At 35.9% G+C, this 26,087-nt stretch overlaps 1 protein-coding gene across 2 annotated transcripts in view; it reads left to right on the top strand.

Annotated features, from left to right (window-relative positions):
* Positions 1-1,081: 1,081 nt before the first annotated feature.
* Positions 1,082-26,087, top strand: part of HTR1F (5-hydroxytryptamine receptor 1F) — a 185,687-nt gene continuing 160,681 nt past the window's right edge. For both annotated transcript variants that reach the window (XM_059922211.1, XM_059922210.1), the window contains exon 1: positions 1,082-1,216. The gene's annotated coding sequence lies outside the window, so the exon portion shown is untranslated. The remainder of the gene's footprint in view (positions 1,217-26,087) is intronic.

Genomic DNA, 26,087 nt, shown 5'->3' with positions numbered 1-26,087 from the left:
TGGTTTTCTCTGGATATATGCCCGGGGTGAGATTGCAGTATCATTTGGTAGCTCTATTTTTAATTTTTTAAGGAACCTCCATACTGCTCTCCATAGTAGCTACATCAATTTACATTCCCACCAACAGTGTAGGAGTTTCCTTTTTCTCCACACCCTCTCTAGCATTTATTGTTTGTAGATCTTTTGATGATGGCCATTCTGTCTGGTGTGAAGTGATACCTCATTGTAGTTTTGATTTGCATTTCTCTAATAATTAGCAATGTTGAGCATCTTTTCATGTATGCAATGTCTTTTTTACAGAGCTCAAAGCATTCTGTTGCTCACACCTCCTCAGTCAGGTAGAGTCACTGAAGGAATCATCTGTTTGAATAGATTATTTGGTCTTCTTTATGAGAACTATAATTGTGTCTTCCCAGTTCCCCATCTGTATGAAATAGAACTATTTCTTTGTCTCAGGGAAAGTATTGAAATTATTTTACCACTCTTATATCTTCAAAGAATACCTTATTTAATTCCAAAAGCTCAAGGTATTTTTATTGTTTTGCTGAAAGATATCCACCTAAAATATCAAAGCAGGCATGTAATCAAAAACATTTTAAAAAGAACTGATCAACATTTTACCTTCTTTGTTTTATATATGAACACTCACTAAAGGCCATTTGGAGAGTGATTATGCATCTGACAATTGTGTTGGTAGTGGCAGTTTTGTTTTGTATAGAAACTGCATTTCAATAAGGAGTAGGACATCAATAAGAACATGAAGGAAGCACTCTAGACTTCCTAGCTTTCCAAAATTCTTAAATACCCTAGAAAATGGATAAATTACTTTCTCTAGGAAAAATTCTAAAGTAGTATTCTCTTTATATAAATAATGGAAGGGTTTCAGTGAATTGAGGAAGTTATTGATGAGGCATTTATTACATTTCTTCCTTTAAAGTCTAACCACTACCTCACAGTCCTGGCTACCTTCTCTACCTGTGGCTCCTAAGACATTTCTGAAATCATCTCCCCTTTCATAATTTACTTTCTCTGCAGAACGACTACTTTCTACCTTCGCTATTCCTTCATAGAGCCTTGTTTGTCAAGTGCAAACATGAGAGACACTTCTAGGGAAGAATCAATAGGATCTAATGACTTATTTGATATTGAGGACAAGGGAGATGATGGCATTTTGATAAGGAGAATCTGAAGACTTTGATTACCAGCAGAAATGGAGGTAAGGTATTTATTTATTCTTACAAGTGAGAATCATTAGCTATACTATCCCTTTACTGAAATGTTTGCTGCCAGCTTGGGTTCTGGGACATTTACCAAGGTTTCTGCTACTTTCCCCCAACAACCAAGAAACTGAGAGTGAGAAATCAGAACTTTCTTAACCATCCCTTCCAAGTTTTCATCTATTTTAGAGTGCTTTTTTTCTCTATTTGCCAAAATAGTGTAGATTTTTTTCTCCCTCTGTGCTGCCTTACCTGAAAGTAGTTCTTTTCTTCCAGATCTTGACTATACATTTGAAACTGGAAACTTGAAAACTTTTCACTGGAAAATATATTTCCCTTTAAAATGTGCTTATGCCTAAAGTGTTAGAGAAAGTGACATTTCTTGTCCCTGACTCTAACGAGCCTTATCTACTATGATGCCAGACATTGTATTAGTATTAAGGATTACAAGGCAACTGAGGAAACTTCCCCGATTCAAAAGGCTTAAAATTCAAGCATGTAAAAAATAAATAAATGCCATACAATATGGCCAGTGTATTATAAAAGGGAAGGGAGAAGAAGTCCAGGGGAATTAACACATCCTACCTAGGGAACGAGGCATCACAAATAGCTTCATAAAGGGGATGTCTCTACTCACTTTTAAACAAGGATAAGAGTTTGCCTTTCATGCAGAGAGAGCAGATGAGTATAGACACAGATGCAGTGAACAGACTGATGTGTTCAGAGAATGCATAAAACCTTATGCATAAAACCACAGTGAAGACAAGCATTCCACAAAAGATAAAAACAGATAGGCCAGCAGGTCACTTTACAGAAGACCTGTGACATCTCTGGGATGTAGTGATTGTCTGTCCTACACCCACCCACTCTATCCCCATTATATGGCCGCTATGTGAGTGGGATCACTCCACCCCAAGTTCAGGGGTGGACCATGATTGGTCTCAACCATCAAGGTAGTCCCACTCCCCTTGCCACAGTGGTTGATTCAGCAAGAGACACTAACCAAGGCCTAAATGAATCAATGCACTGCAATTCCTTATCCAAAAGTATTTGTTCAAAGAAGACCCAATTAGCATGAAGCTAAAAGCCTTTTTTAAATGGTTGTGAGAATTGATTGGAGGTGCCCTTCTGAGGAAGGAAGATCCTTATCCCATTTGCAACTGAACAAAGAGAATGAAGCTAATGAAGTGGTAGGGAGAGTTAAAAGAAAAGCAGGAAAATATGCATAAGGCTCACCCTGTATTTTAATGGGATGATCCAGTTAATTTATTACCATTTAGACATAGTGTTAAATTTTCTTTTTTTTAAAATAGCATTATTATTATTTTTATTGAAGTTGATATAGTTGATGTATAATACTATATATTACAGGTATATTATATAGAGATGCACAATTTTTAAAGATTATACTCCATTTACAGTTATTATAAAATATTGGCTATATTTCCCGTGTTGTACAATATATCCTTGTAGCTTATGTTTTTAATTTTTAATTTTTTTTAATTTTAAACTTTTTTTTATGCAGCATATTTTATACCTAATAGTTTGTACCTCTTAATCCCTTACCCCTACATTGCCCCTCCCCCCTTCCCTCTCCCCACTGGTAACTACTAGTTTGTTCTCTATATCTGTGAGTCTGCTTCTTTTTTGTTATACTCACTAGTTTGTTGTATTTTTAAGATTCCACATATAGGTGATATCATAGTTTTTGTTCTTCTCTGTCTGATTTATTTCACTTAGCATAATGCCTCCCAAGTCCATCCATGTTATTGCTAATGGTAAAATTTCATTCTTTTTACAGCTGAGTAGTATTCCGTTGTGTATATATACATATACCACTTCTTTATCCATTCATCTGTTGATGGACACTTAGGTTGTTCCATATCTTGGCAGTTGTAAATTATGCTGCTGTGAACATTGGGGTGCATGTATCTTTTTGAATTAGTGTTTTTGGTTTTTCTCAAATATATACCCAGGAGTGGAATTGCTGGGTCATATGGTAGTTCTATTTTTAGTTTTTTGAGAAACCTCCATACTGTTTTCCACAGTGGCTGCACCAATTTACATTCCCACCAACAGTGCCCGAGGGTTTCCTTTTCTATATATCCTCACCAACATTTGTTATTTGTGTTCTTTTTGATGATAACCATTCTGACAGGTGTCAAGTGATATCTCATTATGGTTTTGATTTGCATTTCCCTGATGATTAGTGATGTTGAGCATCTTTTCATAGTGTTAAATTTTCTGATACAGCATCCTAAAGGAGTCATTGAAGTATTTTAGTTAGAGATATAACATTACCAGTTTTATGCTTTAGAAAGTCCATTCAAGATACAGGTGTAGAAAGAATTCAAGAAGCACATGATTGAGGTCAGGGGACTCTTAAAAATCTACTTTGGTAGCCATATGAGAAGCTATGATGGATTCAAGAGTCAGATATCAGACATAATAAGAAGATAGAACCCATAAGACTTAGTGATTTTTGGCCTGGGGAGAGGGGTCAGGAAAGAAGATGATTATTCACAGTGATTACTAGGTTGCTGGGTTTTGGATACACCATCTCTTATTATACAGGAAATTCTGGAGGTGGAATAATTCTTCAAGAAGATCTGAACATGTTGATTGGAGCAAATGTAGGAAATATAAACGGATGTGTCAAGTAAGCCTTGGATATTCTCAAAGTAACTTTTTTGATAGCAATATAAATTTGAGAACCACAACAGCTATAGGGGAATACATTGAGTGAGAAGAAGAAATAATAAAAGATAAAATTCAGAAAGAAGACTAATATTTAATATGTGATCCAATAAAGGAAGTACCAGAAATGCCCAGGAAAGTAATATGAGAATGGAGACAGTGGTGTATCAGAAACCAAAGAGGACAAGAATGACCTGAAGAAAGTAAGGAAGATGTTGAAAATACCACAGGAAGTAAGAAAAGATATCACTCTTTCATTCACAGGCATTTATCACCGCTCTGTCTTTGTGCCAGGTGAGGTTGTGCAGGTTGCGACAGACAATGCAGGAGGCAGAAAGAGTGCATATCTCATGGAGCTTGCAATCTACATGGGTCGTTTCCCACTGTAGACAAGGCAGTTTCAGTGCAGCACTCAGAATAAAACCCAAATTACAAGTGAGGAGAAACGAGTGGAATGAAAGGAAGTAAAGTCCTCAGTTGTAGGCAGAAGTGTTCACTTCATGGTAGTGAAACTGGGAATAGTTGTGGAGTGGCCCATGACAAGCCATCTTTTATTTTAAGATGTGGATGAGCATATTTAGACTGTGAGAGCAAGAACATAGAAAGAAACATTTGAATATATAGATAAGAAAGGGAACAACAAATGTTGCTCAAAAGGTCCTAGAAGAGGTGGGGTAAGTTTTAATCAAGAGCACAAATGGAGCCGTGAGCCTTGAATAAGATAGAAGATGTGGGGCTTCCCTGGTGGCACAGTGGTTGAGAATCTGCCTGCCAATGCAGGGGACATGGGTTCGAGCCCTGGTCTGGGAAGATCCCACATGCCGCGGAGCAACTAGGCCCGTGAGCCACAACTACTGAGCCTGAGCGTCTGGAGCCTGTGCTCCGCAACAAGAGAGGCCGCGATAGTGAGAGGCCCGTGCACCGCGATGAAGAGTGGCCCCCGCTTGCCGCAACTAGAGAAAGCCCTTGCACAGAAACGAAGACCCAACACAGCCAAGGATAGATAAATAAATAAATAAATAAGATAGATAGATAGATGATAGATAGATAGATGATAGATAGATAGATAGATAGATAGATAGATAGATAGATAGATAGAAGATGTGAAAGAGGAAGGTGGTTGGCCATCCTTCCACCCACCACTCCCCCGATGGATTGAGGGACTCTGCTCCGTGATCTTGCAGAGCCATCCACATACATCTATTTTCCTGGTGTGATTATTTTTAAGTGTTTTTCTCCCCAATAAACTATGAGTTCCGTGCAACCAGCACAGAACAGTATATCATCTGTTTTTTCAGTGAGGACAGCAGTACCTAGAACATATCACATGCTTAACAAGTGTGTGTTAATAACAGAATGCTACCAGAGTAGAACTGAGCATTCCCGACTTAAAGGACTATATTCTAAAGGTAAAGGAACTTCCAAATAACTTCAATTAGCTCTCACTTTATTTCCATGAGTCCTCAGGCATCAGTAACATAAAACACTTCAAAGTTATAGTGGGTTTTTTTTCCATCTGTTATTGGATTTTCTTACCATCATAGCTATAAATAACATATACAAACATCTCCATATGCCTTCAACCTACACCCATGACAATTGTCATCTACTTTCACTGAATAAAGGCCCTCCAAATGATAACAGCTTATTTGCAGGTAACTCTTTCAAAAATATGGAAAATGCTCATGTTATGAGACCTCATAATTAACACTACTACTTAATGGTGTATACTACTAGTATCTCTAAAGCATAAATAAATATAGACATCTCATAGAGTTCTTTGTATTGATAATAAAATCAAAACTGGTTTTTAGTTAAGCAAGGATTCCCTAGTAACTCACATACCCAGTATTCTCTATGAAGAAATGGGATTGAAAACACAAATTGGAACTTTCCTTTTATATGACAGCACATAATTGCAATCACTATGCGTAGCCTGTCTCTTTCTTCCCAAAATGTCTCTAATCTTATAAACAAAGTATCATAGTTCATGATTCGGTAAACAAGAATAAAATGCCTTACTTTTGAAAATCCTATTTCAAAGAATCCTTCAATACCTTCAAAGTTCAAGTAAACTTTCTTTATCCCTAGTTGATAAACTTGTTTTTAGTTCTGGAGGAAGGGATAGTAGGAAATATAATGTGTAGCCACTATCATTGATCTCTACAGAAGAGATTATACCCTCTATTAAGAATAAATTCTTGACATTTTGTACCATATTTCAAACCCAATTATAACCAAAAATTAATGTGATAATGATTTCCAAGCTCTTACCAATGACCCACTTAATTCGCATGAATGTTAGGAATACAAAATTTGTTCTGTAAGTGTTGGCTTTAATTTATGTTACTCTGTTACATCCCTACTGATTATTTTGTATATGTGTATCTACTAGGAATTTGTTCCACTGTAAGTGACAGATAACCCAATTTATAATGACTTACACTAATAGGGATTTATTTTTCTCACATAATGAGAGGTTTGAAGGTAGGAGGTGGCTATAGTCAGTTCAGTTGCTCAATAACATCGTCAAGGAATAGCTCTTTCTTTCTGCTGCACCATCTTTAGTGTGTTAATTTGTTTCTCATGAAAACCAAATTATGCTCACAGTATGTCTGCTGTAGGTCCAGATACCTGTCTTTTTTCAATGTAGAAAAAAATGGGAACAAATGATGCTGGCCACCATTGTTCCCTATTTCAAGAAAGGAAAAGCCTTCGCAGAAACCCCTCCATATACTATCATTTCGGTCTCACTGGCCACTCTTAGATGCAAGAGAGATCAGAAAAGCAGAGGACAGGATTCTAGAGATTGGATTAAAACAAACAGTATGCATGGCCCAGGACTGTGCTACTTGTTGCTCCTAACAAAATAAGAGAACAATAATAGCAAAAAAGAGAGGAGATAGATTTTGGTAGACAACTAACAATGTCTGCCAGTGTACATAATAAAATCTCTCTTATCTAGATTGTTCACAGAATACAATTTTACTTTTCTTTTTGTAGTTTTAAAAAAAGGTATTAATAACTCTATTATAAACTCCTCAAGAGGAGAGACTATGATTTTTCATTACTGTGTTACAGCAGATACAATAACTGACATATAGCAGATATCCAATAAACATTTGTGGGTAGATGTATAAATAAATAAATGCATGAGTGAATACTTAGGTCAATTACTGATTTTCAAAAACTTGAATGGCATAACATCATTCAGTACTAAAATTATATTGAATAATAGATGTTTATGATGTATCATATAGTTGTGATCCTCTCATGTTTTTAACTTCTTTTCTTTTTTAATTTTATTATTTTTTCCAGCTTTATTGAGTTGACATAAAACATTGTGTAAGCTTAAGGTATGCAACATGTTGATTTGATACACTTATATATGGCAAAATGTTTACCACTATAGTGTTAGCTCACACCTCCATCATGTCACGTAACTACCATTTGGGAGAATATTTAAAGATCTACTCTCCTGCAACACTCAAGTCGATAATTTGTATTATTAACCACAGTAACCGGGCTGTATATTAAATCCCCAGAACTTATTCATCTTATAACTGGAATTTTTGCTCTTTGACCAACATCTCCTCATTTCCCCGACCCCAGCCCCTGGTAACCGCCATTTGACTCTGTTTCTGTGAGTTCAGCTTTGATATTACAGTGTATCTCTGCCTGACTTATTTCACTTACCATAATGCCCTCAAGGTCCACTCATGTTGTCACAAATGACAGGATTTCTTTTTTTTTAATGGCTGAATAAAATTACACTGTGTATATATACCATGTCTTCTTTACCCATTCATCTGTTGATGAACGTTTATGTTGTTTCCATATCTTGGCTATTGTGAATGATGCTGCAGTGAACACAGGAGCACAAATATCTCTTTGGGATCCTATTTTCATTTCCTTTAGACATATACCCAGATGTGAGAATGGATCATATGGTAGTTCTATTTTTAATTTTTTGAGGAACCTCCATACTGTTTTCCATAGTGGCTGCACCAATTTACATTCCCTTTTCTCCACATTCTCACCAACATTCTCTTGTTATTTCTCATCTTTTTGATAATAACCATTCTAACAGCTGTGAGGTAGTTTTGATTAGCATTTTCCTGATGATTAGTGATGTTGAGCACCTTTTCATGTACCTGTTAGCCATTTGTATATCTTTGGAAAAATGTCTCTTCAGTTCCTCTGCACACTTTTTTTGGGGGGGGGGAGGGGATTTTTTTTTTTTTAATTCAAACAGAAAGTCACAAAAATTATACTCATCCTCATCAGTTCACTCAGTCCCATGTAATTAATTTTTTTTTCATCTTGATGTTTTGTTAGCACTTTTATGAGTTCATCAGTTTTTCATTAGAGTTCTGAAAATGCTTATTCATTCAGTTCAGCAGTACAGTCAGTTACCAGAAACCTGTACTTGTCAGAGTCTTTTCCATGAATTTCTTGAAGATGAAACCCTTTTATAGGAACATATTTGCAAAAGCATCAGAGTACACCCAGAACTGTCTGTAAATGACAAAAGACTTAAAAATGACCACGATTAAAGATTTGATGAAAGTTCATAATAATGCAGTTGGCAAGAAAATTAGTTATTTCTGAGATATACATTTTAAAGTAATAACTAGGATTATGACTTATAACATTATACCAGAACATATAAGATTTTTAGAAATTTCATGTAATGTCTGAAACACTTATATCAACATATTTCCATACAAATAACCCAATGAAAGTTTAGTATTAGTTGTTTGTTTTTTTATACTGCAGGTTCTTATTAGTAACCAATTTTATACACATCAGTGTATACATGTCAATCCCAATCGCCCAATTCAGCACACCACCATCCCCACCCCACCACAGTTTTCCCTCCTTGGTGTCCATATGTCCGTTCTCTACATCTGTGTCTCAACTTCTGCCCTGCAAACCGGCTCATCTGTACCATTTTTCTAGGTTCCACATACATGAGTTAATATACGATATTTGTTTTTCTCTTTCTGACTTACTTCACTCTGTATGACAGTCTCTAGATCCATCCACGTCTCAACAAATGACTCAATTTTGTTCCTTTTTATGGCTGAGTAATATTCCATTGTATATATGTACCACTTCTTCTTTATCCATTCGTCTGTTGATGGGCATTTAGGTTGCTTCCATGACCTGGCTATTGTAAATAGTGCTGCAATGAACATTCGGGTGCATGTGTCTTTTTGAATTACGGTTTTCTCTGGGTATATGCCCAGTAGTGGGATTGCTGGATCATATGGTAATTCTATTTTTAGTTTTTTTAAGGAACCTCCATATTGTTCTCCATAGTGGCTGGATCAATTTACATGCCCACCAACAGTGCAAGAGGGTTCCCTTTTCTCCACACCCTCTCCAGCATTTGTTGTTTGTAGATTTTCTGATGATACCCATTCTAACTGGTGTGAGATGATACCTCATTGTAGTTTTGATTTGCATTTCTCTAATAATTAGTGATGTTGAGCAGCTTTTCATGTGCTTCATGGATGTCTGTATGTCTTCTTTGGAGAAATGTCTATTTAGGTCTTCTGCCCATTTTTGGATTGGGGTGTTTGTTTCTTTAATATTGAGCTGAATGAGCTGTTTATATATTTTGGAGATTAATCCTGTGCCCGTTGATTCATTTGCAAATATTTTCCCCCATTCTGAGGGTTGTCTTTTCGTCTTGTTTATGGTTTCCTTTGCTGTGCAAAAGATTTGAAGTTTCATTAGGTCCCACTTGTTTATTTTTGTTTTTATTTCCATTACTCTAGGAGGTGGGTCAAAAAAGATCTTGCTTTGATTTATGTCAAAGAGTGTTCTTCCTATGTTTTCTTCTAAGAGTTTTATAGTGTCCAGTCTTACATTTAGGTCTCTAATCCATTTTGAGTTTATTTTTGTGTATGGTGTTAGGGAGTATTCTAATTTCATTCTTTTACATGTAGCTGTCCAGTTTTCCCAGCACCACTTATTGAAGAGACTGTCTTTTCTCCATTGTATATCTTTGCCTCCTTTGTCATAGATTAGTTGACCATAGGTGCGTGGGTTTATCTCTGGGCTTTCTATCTTGTTCCATTGATCCATGTTTCTGTTTTTGTGCCAGTACCATATTGTCTTGATTACTGTAGCTTTGTAGTATAGTCTGAAGTCAGGGAGTCTGATTCCTCCAGCTCCATTTTTTTCCCTCAAGACTGCTTTGGCAGTCTGGTGGCAGTTTTAGGATTCTCTATGTATAGTATCATGTCATCTGCAAACAGTGACAGTTTTACTTCTTCTTTTCCAATTTGTATTCCTTTTATTTCTTTTTCTTCTCTGATTGCCATGGCTAGGACTTCCAGAACTATGTTGAATAATAGTGGTGAGAGTGGACATCCTTGTCTCGTTCCTGATCTTAGAGGAAGTGCTTTCAGTTTTTCACCATTGAGAATGATGTTTGCTGTGGGTTTGTCATATATGGCCTTTATTATGTTGAGGTAGGTTCCCTCTATGCCCACTTTCTGGAGAGTTTTTATCATAAATGGTTGTTGAATTTTGTCAAAAGCTTTTTCTTCATCTATTGAGATGATCATATGGTTTTTCTCCTTCAATTTGTTAATATGGTGTATCACATTGATTGATTTGTGTATATTGAAGAATCCTTGCATCCCTGAGATAAATCCCACTTGATCGTGGTGTATGATCCTTTTAATGTGCTGTTGGATTCTGTTTGCTAGTATTTTGTTGAGGATTTTTGCATCTATATTCATCAGTGATATTGGTCTGTAATTTTCTTTTTTTGTAGTGTCTTTTTGGCTATGTGACTCTCTGTGCTTCCTGGACCTGGGTGGCTATTTCCTTTCCCATGTTAGGGAAGTTTTCGACTATAATCTCTTCAAATATTTTCTCTGGTCCTTTCTCTCTCTCTTCTCCTTCTGGGACCCCTATAATGCGAATGTTGTTGCGTTTAATGTTGTCCCAGAGGTCTCTTAGGCTGTCTTCATTTCTTTTCATTCTTTTTTCTTTAGTCTGTTCCGCAGCAGTGAATTCCACCATTCTGTCTTCCAGGTCACTTATCCGTTCTTCTGCCTCAGTTATTCTGCTATTGATTCCTTCTAGTGTAGTTTTCATTTCAGTTATTGTATTGGTCATCTCTGTTTGTTTGTTCTTTAATTCTTCTAGGTCTTTGTTAATCATTTCTTGTATCTTCTCAATCTTTGCCTCCATTCTTATTCCGAGGTCCTGGATCATCTTCACTATCATTATTCTGAATTCTTTTTCTGGAAGGTTGCCTATCTCCACTTCATTTAGTTGTTTTTCTGGGGTTTTTTCTTTTTCCTTCATCTGGTATATAGCCCTCTGCCTTTTCATCTTGTCTATCTTTCTGTAAATGTGGATTTTGGTCCATAGGCTGCAGGATTGTAGTTCTTCTTGCTTCTGCTGTCTGCCCTCTGGTGGTTGAGGCTATCTAAGAGGCTTGATGGGAGGCTCTGGTGGTGGGTAGAGCTGACTGTTGCTGTGGCGGTCAGAGCTCAGTAAAACTTTAATCCACTTGACTGTTGATGGGTGGGGCTGGGTTCCCTCCCTGTTGGTTGTTTTGCCTGAGGCAACCCAACACTGGAGCCTACCTGGGCTCTTTGGTGGGGCTAATGGCAGACTGTGGGAGGGCTCACGCCAAGGAGTACTTCCCAGAACCTCCGCTGCCAGTGTCCTTGTCCCCACAGTGAAACAGAGCCACCCGCCGCCTCTGCAGGAGACCCTCCAATGCTAGCAGGTAGGTCTGGTTCAGTCTCCCCCAGGGTCACTGCTCTTTCCCCTGGGTCCTGATGCGCACACTACTTTGTGTGTGCCCTCCAAGAGTGGGGTCTTTGTTTCCCCCAGTCCTGTTGAAGTCCTGCAATCAATTCCCACTAGGCTTCAAAGTCTGATTCTCTATGAATTCCTCCTCCCGTTGCCAGACCCCCAGGTTGGGAAGCCTGAGGTGGGGCTCAGAACCTTCACTCCAGTGGGTGGACTTCTGTGGTATAAGTGTTCGCCAGTCTGTGAGTCATCCACCCAGCAGTTATGGGATTTGATTTTACTCTGATTGCGCCCCTCCTACTGTCTCACTGTGGCTTCTCCTCTGTCCTTGGACGTGGGGTATCCTCCTTCGTGAAGTCCAGTGTCTTCCTGTCGATGATTGTCCAGCAGCTAGTTGTGATTCTGGTGCTCTCGCAAGAGGGAGTGAGAGCACGTCCTTCTACTCCACCATCTTGGTTAATCTCCATCCCCTGCACACTTTTTAATCAGATTGTTTGGTTTTTTGCTATTGATTTTTTTTGTAACATCTTTATTGGAGTATAAATGCTTTACAATGGTATGTTAGTTTCTGCTTTATAACAAAGTGAATCACCTATACATATACATATATCCCCATATCTCCTCCCTCTTGTGTCTCCCTCCCACCCTCCCTATCCCACCCCTCTAGGTGGTCACAAAGCACCAAACTGATCTCCCTGTGCTATGTGGCTGCTTCCCACTAGCTATCTAAAAAAAAAAAAAAAAAAAGGTTCTGAAGAACCTAGGGGCAGGACAGGAATGGACTTGAGGACACGGGGAGGGGGAAGGGTAAGCTGGGACAAAGTGAGAGAGTGGCATGGACATATATACACTACCAAATTTGCTATTGATTTTTATGAGTTCTTTATATACTTTGGATATTAACCCCTTATCAGATATATAATTTACAAATATTTTCTCCCATTCTGTAAATTCCTTTTTATTTTGTTGATGGTTTTCTTTGCTGTTACAGAAGTTTTTTAGTTGCTGTAGTCCCACTTGTTGATATTTGCTTTTGTTGCCTTTGCTTTTGGTGTCAAATCTGAAAAATCATTGTCAAGACCAAAGTCAAGGAATTTACTCCCTGTTTTCATGGTTTCACATCTTACTTTCAAGTCTTTAATTCATTTTGAGTTGATTTTTGTTTGTGGTGTAAGATAGGGGTCCAGTTATCATTGTTTTGCATGTGGCTATCCAGTTTTTCCAACACCGTTTATTGAAGAGGCTACCTTTTCTCCCGTTGTTTACCCTTGGCTCCTTTGTCATAAATTAATCTGATCTTTGTCATTTCTTTCTTTTGCTAACTTTGGGCTTAGTTGGTTCTTCTTATATGTTTTTAAGTTTTGCAAAGCCATATGAAATTTAAAGGCAGTTTCCTTTCTCCAAAGGGAGATGCTAAATTATCTAGCTATTAAGCGTATTAAGGATAATAGAGTAAATGTCCACAGTAATGGGGAAGAAGGAAGGAAGTGAGAGGGATGGAAGGAGGCAAGGAAGGCAAGAGGAAAAAAAAGAAAAAGGAAAGGAAAGGAAAGGAAATGGAAGAAACACTCAAGCTATCAAGTGATTGTGAAGGTTTGGATAGCAATTAGAAGTCCAAGAGTAAACTGCAACATCATCCAAAGTCCTGGAAAAGGCAAAAAAGTATAGGTTGATTTAGCTGTGTCTTCTCAAGTCTAAAATGAAAACCAGAATTAGATTAAATTATCTTTGATTAAAAAAAAATAATGAAAAAGACTCTTAATTATACTGGCGCATTAGAAGCTCTTTAAATAACACGAAAGTCCCCTACATACGAATGAGTTCCATTCCATTCTGAGAGCACGTCTGTAAGTCCAATTTGTTCGAAAGTCCTGCAGTTAGCCTAGGTACCCACCTAACACAATCGGCTTTGTACTGCTGCTTTTATGCTTCCTTCTGGACATCTTGGGCTTGAAATAAAGATACTGTGCTATGATACTCTATAGAGTACTATACAGTAAGGTACACAAAAGCACAACCACTTGTAGAGGATGCATGCACGTGACAACGTACACCAGACAGATGAACTAACTTACGCGATTGGACACGCAAATGCATGTTCACATCTTTGAAAGTGTGCAACTTGAACGTTTGTATGTAGGGGACTTGCTGTACTCAGAGTGACGCTTCTATCTCTTTCAACAGAATTAAATAGTAATGAGGAAAGCGAGGATTTTCTTTTCCCTGTAAATCCTTTCTCTATTGTCCAACCCTCTCCTCAACTTTCTACTTTTGGCAAAAAGGAGTTATTGGTTAGATAGAGAAGAGCCTCCTAGATTGCCCAGTACCAAATGAAGAAAATCAATAGGAAAGGTAAAGAAAGTTTCACACCATTTTCTGGACTCCATATGAGCCTGTAATAGGTAATAATAAGCATGTTTTCTTTCTGGAAACAAACTACTTACACAACATTGTAGATGGTGCAAATGAGAATCTACCTTTTTTGCAGTTATATTTATGAGATTTTAACTTTTACACACAAAAAAATTAAATTAAAAAGTATCCAATAATCTATTACACTTAACTACACATGAAAAGACTCATTAAGCTGCTGAGACTGTGCCCTCCCAGTGAGAGTTATGTTAATGCAATTAAAATATGTAGGAGGAAACAAACAGCACCATAAATATCATAATTCTGTGCAAATACAAACCAGTCAAATAATGGTAAATTCAATGAAATCATAAAAATTTAAACCAGAATAAGACCTTAGAAAACAATGAATCCAACCTCTTCATATTAATATTTAAAGCTATATAACTGGATGACAGAGGTTGAACTAAACCCAGGTATCCAATGGCATGTGATTAACCCATGATGTAAACTTTTGGAAAGAATATGCCTGTCTTTTGGTTAAGTTTATCATTACGATCATCAGATATGCAAGCAAATTTATATGTAAATAGTTTAAGTTAATCCAAAAACCAGTCTGACAGATTTTCATTGACTACCTTGACTACCTTGATTTGCCCAGTGGCTAACAGGATTATGAATTTTTAAATTGTCCATATTAAGTGGGTGTTCTTGGCTTTTACTATGCATAGATTATTATGCATATAAAATTATGGAAGTTTATGTATATACTGGCCTATTAAATTCCAATATACATAATGCAGACATTAAACGGGGGGAAGTCTGGCAAAGCTATGCTGCAGCTAGTGAATACCAGTGATAAGCCTATCTGTCTTCAAGTTAATTGCAAATAATTTTACCTGAAATAGAAAAGTATTGCAGTTTTACATTCACTTAAAATTAGTGGAAATTGCGTATGTGGTAGCCACAGACTAGAAATGATATGTGTTAACCATCTGAAATGGTATGTGCTAATCACAAATATTGTCCTGTCATGCCAGCTTTACTATTTGTGTATCAAACGTTTTATTAATTACAGGTTATTATATGAAGTGTGACAAAATAAATATCATGGCCATGCTTTTATTTAATTAGTAATATTCAATTTACTGGAAATTAGGGTTGTTTTGGTTCTTTTTATGGGTATTTCTGAACATTTTATTCAGAAAATTGTCTGAACATTATCTTATTGAAATATCAAAGCAAGACTGATATATTTTATTCTAACAAAACTACAGCTATTTTTTGTGAAGTTATCATGTTTTCTAAAAATTTAACATCAAATACTTTTATATTATCATATATGCCATTCTAAAATTTCTTAAATAATTAGTTTCTTAAACAATAGAAATATACTTATTTTAAATCCTTTTCTGCTTCAAAAATTAATTAAATATTCATTTTGAATGAGGAGATAGGAAGGTATGCTCTATACTTAGCTGCCTTCACTGTACAAAGAGAAAAATACATGGTGGTTGCATCTGGTAGAGGAAGATGCAACCTAGAGATGCATCAAGCAGACCTAGATCATGGTTAGCAGGGAGGAGAACAGAGACCACATACTAGGAGAGGAAAATGAGAGAATATGATGGAAAAAAAGAAAGAAGCAAAGTAACTGAAGACAATGGCATACACGTAGCAAATAGGGTTAGTTTTTTAAGTCTAGGGTCAGTTTTATGAGAAAGGAAAACAAATGTTAGCTCTCAGCATTGTGTGCAGGGAAGGACAGGGAGACAAGGAATGACAAGTGTCCTAGAACTAGCCAGAGCAAGGGAGCAGAGTAGAAAGGTCCTGAGCTCACCTCGTCCCACAGACACACCAAAACTACAACTACATATAGGACAACTATCTCTGAGAGTGACCTGAAGACTAGTAGAACAGATATTCTACAACTAAAGATATAAAGAAAAGACCAATTTGAGACATGTGGGAGGGGCAGAGACATGGTCTAGTCAGAACCCACACCTCCAGTCTGGCAACCCATAAGTGGGAGAGATATCACAATGGTGGAGGTCTCCCCTGAGGAATGAGGAATGTGAGGCCCACATCAGTTCCCCAGACTGGGAGACCTGCACCAGGAAGATAAGCCCTCATAAGGTTTGGATTTGAAAACTAGGGGGCTTACACCCAGGAGAGCCAGAGTGTTGTGGGAAACTGAGACATGGCTCTTGAAAGACTCATGCACAAACTCACTCACTCCATGGTCCAGCTCAGAGGCAACAGCTTGAAAAGTGCATGGGTCCTATGAGAAGATTGACTCACTAATTTTAGGGCTTGTGCAGAGGGACAGGGACCTGGTGGAACTTCCTCTGAGGATGGAAGCACTGGCGGCACCTTTTTTTTTTACTCTCCTTCCACCTAGCTAGCTGGTGTTGGCTGATACTGTTTCTGTCACTCCCCCTCAACTAAGCTAATACAATGCACTCCACCCCAGCTATCCCCTGGGGACCCTGCCCAACCTGCCCACTGCAGCTGGCCTCTCCAAAGCAGTTCCTACCTGCCCCATCTGGCAGGCCACCCCAGCTAGCACCAGTGCCTCTCCAAGGTGGCTCCCATTATGCTGTGGCCAGCCCTGCCCACCAGGGCAACTGCAGCAGTCATGGCTGAGCCATGTACTAGCTGGGCCAGGGGCCAGTGGAGCTTACTAGAATTCTGACAGCTGTTATGGCTGAGCCTTACAGCCAGCCAGCCTGGGAACCAACTCTGCCTACCTGTGTACCTGCAGCAATCACAGCCCAACCACAATAGGAAGATGCATGCAGCCCATGCAGGAAATACTAATGGAGCATCTAGCTCTGGTGACCAGGGGACATTGTGCCATTGGGCTCCACAGGACAACTTTTACATAAGGCCATTCTTTCAAGACTAGAGGATGTAACAGATAAACCTAGACATAAAAACAAACACAGAGAGTTAGGCAAAATGAGAAGACAGAGGAATACCTTCCAAATGAAAGAATAAGACAAAACTTAGGAAAGTAACTAAATGAAATGGAGATAAGCAATTTACCAGGTAAACGGTTTAAAATAACACTCATAAAGATACTCACCAAACTCAGGAGAAGAATGAATGAATTCAGTCAGAATGTCAAAAAAGAAATAAAAAAGAACCAATCAGAAATAAAGAATATGATAATTGAAATGAAAAATACCGTAGAGGGAATCAACAGATTAAAGATGTGGAAAAACGAATCAGTGATCTAAAAGACAGAATAGTAGAAATCATCCAGTCGGAAGAGCAAAAAGAAAAAAGAATTTTAAAAAATGAGAATAGTTTAAGAGACCACTGGGACAACAACAAGTAAACTACCATTCATATTAATGGGTCACAGAGGGAGGAGAATGGGAAAAAGGTACAGGAAAATTATTAGAAAAAATAGTGGCTGAAAACTTCACTAACCTGATGAAGGAAACAGACATCCAAGTCTAGGATTCAGAATCCCAAACAAGATGAATCCAAAGAGACCCACACCAAGAGACATTATAATTAAAATGTCAAAAGTTGAAGGTAAGAGAGAATCTTAAAAGCAGCAAGACAATAACTAGTTACAGATAGGGGAGCACCTATAAGACTATCAGCTAACTTTTCAGCAGAAACTTTACAGGCCAAATGGGACTGGCATGATATATTTAAAATGCTGAGAGAAAGAAACTTACAACCAAGAATACTCTACCCTACAAAGTTATCATTCAGATTTGAAGTAGAGATAAAGACTTTCCCAGACAAGCAAATCCTAAAGGAGTTCATCACCACTAAACTAACCTTACAAAAAATGTTAAAGGGATTTTTTTAATGAAAAAGAAAAGGTTAAATCAAGAAACAAGGAAATTATTTTTTTAAATCTCACTTGTTAAACATACAGTAAATATAGTGGATCAACCACCTATAAATCTAGTAAGAAATTGAAAGACAAAAATAGTAAAACCATCTGTATCTTAAAATAATTAGGCAATATGCAAAATAAAAAGATGTAAAATATGAGGTCAAAAATATAGAATGGAGGGGATAAAAAATGTAGTGTTTTTAGAATGAACTTGAATTTAAGCAATCATCAACCTAAAATAGACTGCTGTATACGTAGTATATTATGTATGAACCTCATGGTAATCATAGGCCAGAAAATTATTACAGATACACAAAAAATAAAAATAAAAGAATACAAACATAACACTAAAGAAAGTCATCAAATAACAAGGGAGCGGAATAAGAGAAAAGGAAAGAAAAAGAGAAAAACTATAAAAACAACCAGAAAATGATTAACAAAATGGCCATAAGTACATACCTATCAACAATTACTTTAAATGTTAATGTACTAAATGTCCCAATCAAAAGGCATGGGGTAGCTGAATGGACAAAAAAGAAAAGCCCCTCTATATGCTACCTACAAGTGACTTACTTCAGATCTAAGAACAGACACAGACAAGGTGAAGAGATGAAAAAAACTACTTAATTCAAATAGAAATGAAAAGCCAGCCTAGCAATACTTATATCAGATGAAACAGACTTTAAAACAAAGGCTGGAACAAAAGACAAAGAAAGGGTTTACATAATGATAAAGGAATCAATACAACAATGGGATACAACGCTTATAAATATCTATGCTCCCAAGATAGTAGCACCTAAATACATAAAGCAACTATTAACAGGAATAAAGAAAAAATTGACAGTAATGCAATAGTAGTAGAGGACTTTAACACCCCACTTACATCAATAGATAGATCATCTAGATGGAAAATCAATAAGGAAATATATATATATAAAACATTCCACCCCCAAAAGAGGAGTATACACATTCTTTTAAAGTACACGTGGATATTCTCTCAGATAAACATAAACCATATGTTAAGGCCACAAAGCAGGTCCCAATAAATTTAAGAAGATTGAAATCATATCATGCATCTTTACTGACCACAACAGTATGAAGCTAGAAATCAATTACAAGAAGAAAACTGGAAAAAATACAAACACATGGAGGCTAAACAACATGTTTCTAAACAGCCAGTGGGTCAACAAAGAAATCAAAGAGGAAATTAAAAAATAAATGAGACAAATGAAAATGGAAACACAATTATCCAAAATCTATGGAATGCAACCAAAGCAGTTCTAACAGGAAAGTTTATAGCAATATAAGCTTACTTCAGGAAACAAGAAAAATCTGAAATAAACAATTTAACCTAACACCTAAAGGAACCAGAAAAAAAAGAACAAACAAAACCCAGTTAGTAGAAGGAAGAAAATAAAGATCAGAGCAGAAATAAATGAAATAGAGACAAAAAAAAAAAGAAAAAGACAAGATCAATAAAGCTAAAGCTGGTGCTTTGAAAAGATAAACAAAATTAATAAACTTTTAGCCTGAAATAGAGGCTAAAAAAAAAAATAGAAAAGATCAATAAAGCTAAAGCTGGTGCTTTGAAAAGACAAAATTCATAAACTTTTTCACCATGAAAAAAAAGAAAGGACCATGAAAATAAAGAAAGGACCCAAATAAATCAAATCAGAAATGAATTAAGTTACAACCAATACCCACAGAAATACAAAAAATTATAAGAGGCTGCTATGAACAATTATACACCAACAAATTGGACAACCTGGAAGAAATGGATAAATTCCTGGAAACACAAATCTTCCAAGACTGAATCAGGAATAAATAGAAAATATGAACTGACAAATTACTAGTAATAAAATTGAATCAGTAATCAAAAAACTCCCAACCAATAAAAGTCCAGGACCACACAGCTTCACAGGTGAATTCTACCAAGCATTCAAAGAAGAGTTACTACCTATCCTTCTCAAACTATTCTAAAAAATTTAAGAGGAAGGAACACTTCCAAACTCATTTTAGGAGGACAACATCACCCTGATCTCAAAATCAACAAAGACACTACAAAAAAAATTACAGACCAATATCTTTGATGAACATAGATGCAAAAATCCTCAACAAAATATTAACAAACCAAATTCCACAATACATTAAAAGGATCACACACCACGATCAAGTGAGATTTATTCCAGGGATGCAAGGAAAGTTCAGTATTCACAAATCAATTAACATGATACACCACAATAATGAACTGAAGCATAAAAATCATATGATCATCTCAATGGATGCTGAAAAAGCATCTAACAAAATTCTACATTCTTTCATGATAAAAACTCTGAACAAAATGGGTATAGAGGAAACAAACCTCAAAGTAATAAAAGCCATATATGAGAACCCACAGGTAACATCACACTCAAAGGTGAAAAGCTAAAGGATTTCCTCTAAGATCAGGAACAAGGCAAGAATGCCCACTCTTGCCATTTTTCTTCAACATAGTATTGAAAGTCCTAACTTAAGCAATCAGACAAAAAAGAGAGATAAAAGGCATCCAAATTGGAAAAAAAGGAGTAAAACTGTCACTATTTGCAGATGACAACATACTATATATAGAATAGAAAACCCTAAATACTTCACCAAAAAACCTGTTAGAATTATTAATTGAATTCAGTAAAGTTGCAGGATACAAAATTAATATACCAAAATCTGCAGCATTTCTCTACACTAATAACAAATTGTCAGAAAGAGAAATTAAGAAAGCAGTCCTATTTACAACTGCATCAAAAAGAATAAAATACCTAGAAATAAGTTTAACGAAGGAGGTGACCTTGTACTCTGAAAACTATGACATTGATGAAAGAAATTGAAAAAGACACAAATAAATGGAAATATAGTTCATGCTCATGGATTGGAAGAATTAATATTGTTAAAATGTCCATACTACCCAAAACAATTTACAGATTCAATACAATCTCTATCATAATACCCATGGCATTTCCCACAGAACTAAAACAAACAATCCTAAAATATTTTTGGAACCACAAAAGACCTTGAATAGCCAAAGCAGTTCTGAGAATGAAGAACAAAGCTAGAGGTATCGTGCCCTTTTATTTCAAATTATACCACAAAGCTATAGTAATCAAACCAGTGTGCACTGGCACAAAAACAGACACACAGATCAATGGAACTGAATAGAAAGCCCAGAAATAAACCCACTTTAATATGGTCAATTAATTTATGACAAAGAAGCCAAGAATTTACCATGGGAAAAAACGGTCTATCCAATAAATGGTGTTGAGAAAACTGGACAGCTACATGCAAAATGATGAAACTGGACTTTTTTCTTACACCATATACAAAAGTAAATTCAAAGTGGATTAAAGAGTTAAATGTAAGAACTTAACCCATTAAACACCTAAAAGAAAACGTAGACAGTACACTCTTTGACACTGGTTCTAGCAATATTGTTTTGGATCTGTCTCGTCAGGTAAGGGCAACAAAACAAAAATAAACAAATGAGACTACATCAATCAAAAAGCTTTTGTACAGCAAAAAGAACCATCAACAAAAAGAAAAGGCACCCTACTGAATGGAGAAGATATTTGCAGGGAAATGCAAATCAAAACCACAATGAGATATCACCTCACACCTGTTAGGATGGATAGTACCAAAAAGACAACAAATAACAAGTGTTGTCGAGGATGTGGAGAAAAAGGGAACCTTCCTACATTGTTGGTGGGAATGTAAATTGGTGCAGCCACTATGAAAATATATTGAGGTTCCTCAAAAATTTAAAAATAGAACTACCATACAATCCAGCAATTCCACTTCTGGATATTTATCCAAAGAAAATTAAAACACCATGTCCACAAATGTTCATTGCAGCATTATTTACAATAGCCAAAATATGGAAGCAAACTAAGTGTCCATTGATGGGTGAATGGATAAGAAGATGTGGAACGTATATATAGTGGAACATTACTCAGCCATAAAAAATGAAATCTTGCCATTTTCAACAACATGGGTGGACTTATAGGGCATTATGCTAAGTGAAATAAGTCAGAGGAATACAAATATTGTATGATTTCACTTATATGTGGAATCCAAAAAGCAAAGCAAATGAACAAACAAAACAGAAACAGACTCATAGATACAGAGAAAAAACTGGTGGTTGCCGCAGAGGAGGGGGATGGGGCTTGAGCAAAATAGGGAAAGGGATTAAAGGTTGAAACTTCCCATTACCAAGTAGATAAGTCATGGTGATGTAATGTACAGCATAAGAAATATAGTCAGCAGTATTATAATGACTTGCACAGTGACAGATAGTATATTATTGTAGTGATCAATTTGTAATGATACAAATGTCAAATCATTATATTGTATACCCGAAACTAATATAGTAATATAGGTCTACTATACTTCAATTAAAAAATAAAAATAAAATAAAATTAAAAATGTTGAAAAAACAAACTGTCCTAGAAGAGACACACTGTTTCCGGTTGTAATTTTACTTATATTTTTAAATTATTGGACTAATTTCCGATTCCTCAGACTCTATTCACCATTGCATTCCAGTCACTTGTGCAATGACTGGCAAAGAGCTGGTCCTCAATAAATATTTTATGGATGAATGAGAAAGTGCAAGAGTGAGTGTTAATCACTGAGGAAAAGGATCCCCTTGTTACACAAAATGTGGTCCTGCGACCAACAGCAACTTTGCCATGCTTAGTGCTTAGTAGAAATTCATGGTCTCAAACCCTATGCAGAACTGACTGAATCAAAATCTACATTTTAACAAGATCCCCAAATGATTCCTGTGCATTTTTAATTGAGTTAAAATTGGTACATAACATTATATTAGTTTGCAACATAATAATTCAATCTTTGTACACACTACAAAGTGATCACCATAATAAGTCTAAGCACATTTTAAAGTTTAAGAAACACTGGGATAGATTTTACATATCCTCCAGATTTAGATAGGCATATTTGAAAGAATTTATCAAAAATAACAGAAGTAAGTTTATGACATGAACCTCTGAGAGGGATTAAAGCAGCAAATGAAAGTTAGGGAGCTCTAAGAAGTGAAATTTTAATTGGACAAATAATCCTGATAATAAATAAAAGAGTGTATGGTATGTAAAAAAGCAAAAACAATACCAAAATGGTGTTGGACAAGGAGTTCTCTGGAGTCCGGATTTTTTAAAGCAACAAGTATAATGCCTAATATTTAACTGGAATTTTGTTATATACCAGATGTTTTCTATATACCATATACTAGGCTCTTTATATGACTTAACTAATTTCTCCCTTATATAATAATTAATGTAATAATTAATTACATTAAATCTGTACAGTGGGAGGAAATTCTGTCTCCACTGTATAGAGACAAACACCGAGAAATAAAAAAAATTGAATAAATACCCCAAGTATAAGTAGGTAATAAGTTGTGGTGGCAAGTTTCAAATCCAAGAAATCTCTCCCCTACGAAAGTCATAAGATACTTGAACTGAAATGTGACTATGGCATTTTTTTAAGAGCTAAAACTCTTAGAAGAAAATAAAAAAGTAAGTCTTAATGATCATGGATTAAATAAGGTCTTCTTAGATATGACACCAACAGCACAAGAGACAAAAGAAAAAATAGGTAATTTAAATTTTATCAAAATTTAAAACTTCACAGAACACCAAGCAAGAAAGTTAAAAAAAAAATAGAATGGGAGAAAAAATTTGGAGATAATATATCAAATAAGGAACTTGTATCTAAAATATATAAAAACTCTTACAACTCAATTATAAAAGAACAAATAATGCAATTAAAAATGGGCAAAGGATACAAATGGATACTTATCCAAAAATATACAAATGGCCAATAAGCACATGAAAATATGCTCAGCACCATTAGTTACTAGGAAAACTCAAATCAAAACCCTAGTGAGGTCCCATGTCACACCCAGTAGAATGGCTATAATCAAAAAGACAGATAATCACAAGGGTTGACAAGGATATGGAGAAATTGGAACCATTGTATTGAATGTAAATGCTGCAGACACTTAGAAAAACAATCTGCCAGTTCCTGAAAAAGTTAAATACAGAATTACCATATGACCAGCAATTCTACTCCTAGGTACAGAGAAATGAAGTAAACACATGACTATGCAAAAACTTATACATTAGTGCATGGCATTATTATTCATAAAAGTCAAAAACTAGAAACAACCCAAATGTCCTTCACCTGATGAATAGATAAAATGTGGTATATTTAATTCTACAGTCAAAAGGAATGAAGTACTGATATATGCTGTAACCTGGATGAACCTTGAAAACATGCTAAGTGAAAGAAGCCAGTCACAAAAGACTACGTATGTTCCATTTACATTAAATGTCTAGAATAGGCAAATCTATAGAGCTAGAAAGTAGATTAGTGGTTACCTAGGACAAGGGGATGGGGTGGGGGGAAAGGGGAGTGAGTGCTAATGGGCATGGGGTTTCTTTGGGGGATGATAAAATACGTTCTAAGATTGATTATAATAGCTGTTGCACAACTCTAAATATACTAAAAACTGAATATTGTAAACTTTAAATGGGTGAATTTTATGGAATATGAATTGCATCTTAAGAAAGCTGTTAAACAAAAAAGTCTATAACTAGGGTATAAGATTGTTAGTGAAAGAGCAAAGAAGCAGGGAAAGGGTAGAAAGGAGAGAATAGGCCTAGGGACAGGGCTGAATAACAAGGTACAGGCTAGAATTGGAGTTGGTAGGCTTATCCTAGAGATTTTATAAAAACACAAACTCAAACTTTAAAATACATACTATACAGGACCACACAACTACTATTAATAATACATTTGATTTTAAAATTAAAATCAATATACACAACTGTTTTTTATTAATGGTGTTTTGGGAGGAAAAGCATACTTTGGAATTGGTCATAACATGAATTCAATCCAATATATGCCACTTACTAGCTGGTTAACCCTATAAAAGTTATTTAGCTTTCCTAAGCTCTGAGGCTTTCTCTATTTGTGAAATAGCGACACTGATATATTTCTCTTAGTCTCACAATACATGTGAGGTACTTGTGCCCGACATGGTGTTGGACTCAAAAAATGGTAGCTGTTAGTAGAAGTAATAGTAAAAATCATTATCATTCAGTGACGATTACTACCAATTTGCCATATTCTACTGAAAGTTTTGCCAACAGGATAATCCAAATTTTGTTACTTAATAAAGTTTTGTCTCTAGATTCTACAACAGGTAGCTAAAAAAATCTTTTTATTTCATTTATATCAAACAGCTATAGAATAGTAAATATTTTTAGTTATATAGAAGAAAACGTAAGGAAAAACGATAAGCATAAATAGCTGACCTGAAGCCCAACAGTATGTTATTACACAATAACATAACCCTCTCACTGTGGTATCACCACTTAGAAAAGAAAATTAAAGTAAAAGGAAAACAGAGCTATATATATAGAAAATAGGAGACTAATAGAAATTGGAGTCTCAAAAAGAAGGGAAAGAGCAAGAAAAGTATACATATGCAACTGAGGGCAAATAATTCTTCATTATTATTATTATTATTATTATTATTATTCTGTCAACTTAAATGGACAGTTTCAGTTTTGACAACAACATAGAAAAGGAAAAATGACATATAAATTTTGTATGTTGTTAATATCATATTGTAACATAGCATAGTACATAATAATGTATAATAATTAGGGCCAAACATGTATCTATTTTACAGAGATCCTCTTTCAACTTTGAAAGATTAGGTAAACATGTATTTGTGCATTTATCCATAACACCGCTGCTAAAATGGTAGTTTAAAAATACAATGGCATTAAGCCACAAGGAATGAAACAACAGGAGAGCAGACATGAGATTTCCATATTTTACTAGGAGATGGGAAAACTGAAAGCAGATAGGTGAGTGGTAGCTGGCCCCACTACACCCATGAGAGGCTCGGCACTGGCACAAGGCATCTTAAGTGCTGAGTGTAGCACAGAGCTGAAAACAGGTGTGCTGGTTAGAAGTCTTGTGTGTATAATGGAAAACTATGGCTAGGTCCTGTGACTATGCATTGTAGCCAGGCAGTAATTTCTCTATCCTCACCCCATGAAAAAGACTGGAGATTTATTCTCTAGGAAAATTGCACCAGAGATTTTCTGCAC

Source organism: Balaenoptera ricei, chromosome 4 (genome assembly GCF_028023285.1).
Source record: "Balaenoptera ricei isolate mBalRic1 chromosome 4, mBalRic1.hap2, whole genome shotgun sequence".
NCBI classification, from domain to species: domain Eukaryota; kingdom Metazoa; phylum Chordata; class Mammalia; order Artiodactyla; family Balaenopteridae; genus Balaenoptera; species Balaenoptera ricei.
Note: the sequence above shows the minus strand (reverse complement) of the source record. Positions and strands in the feature narration are given on the sequence as shown.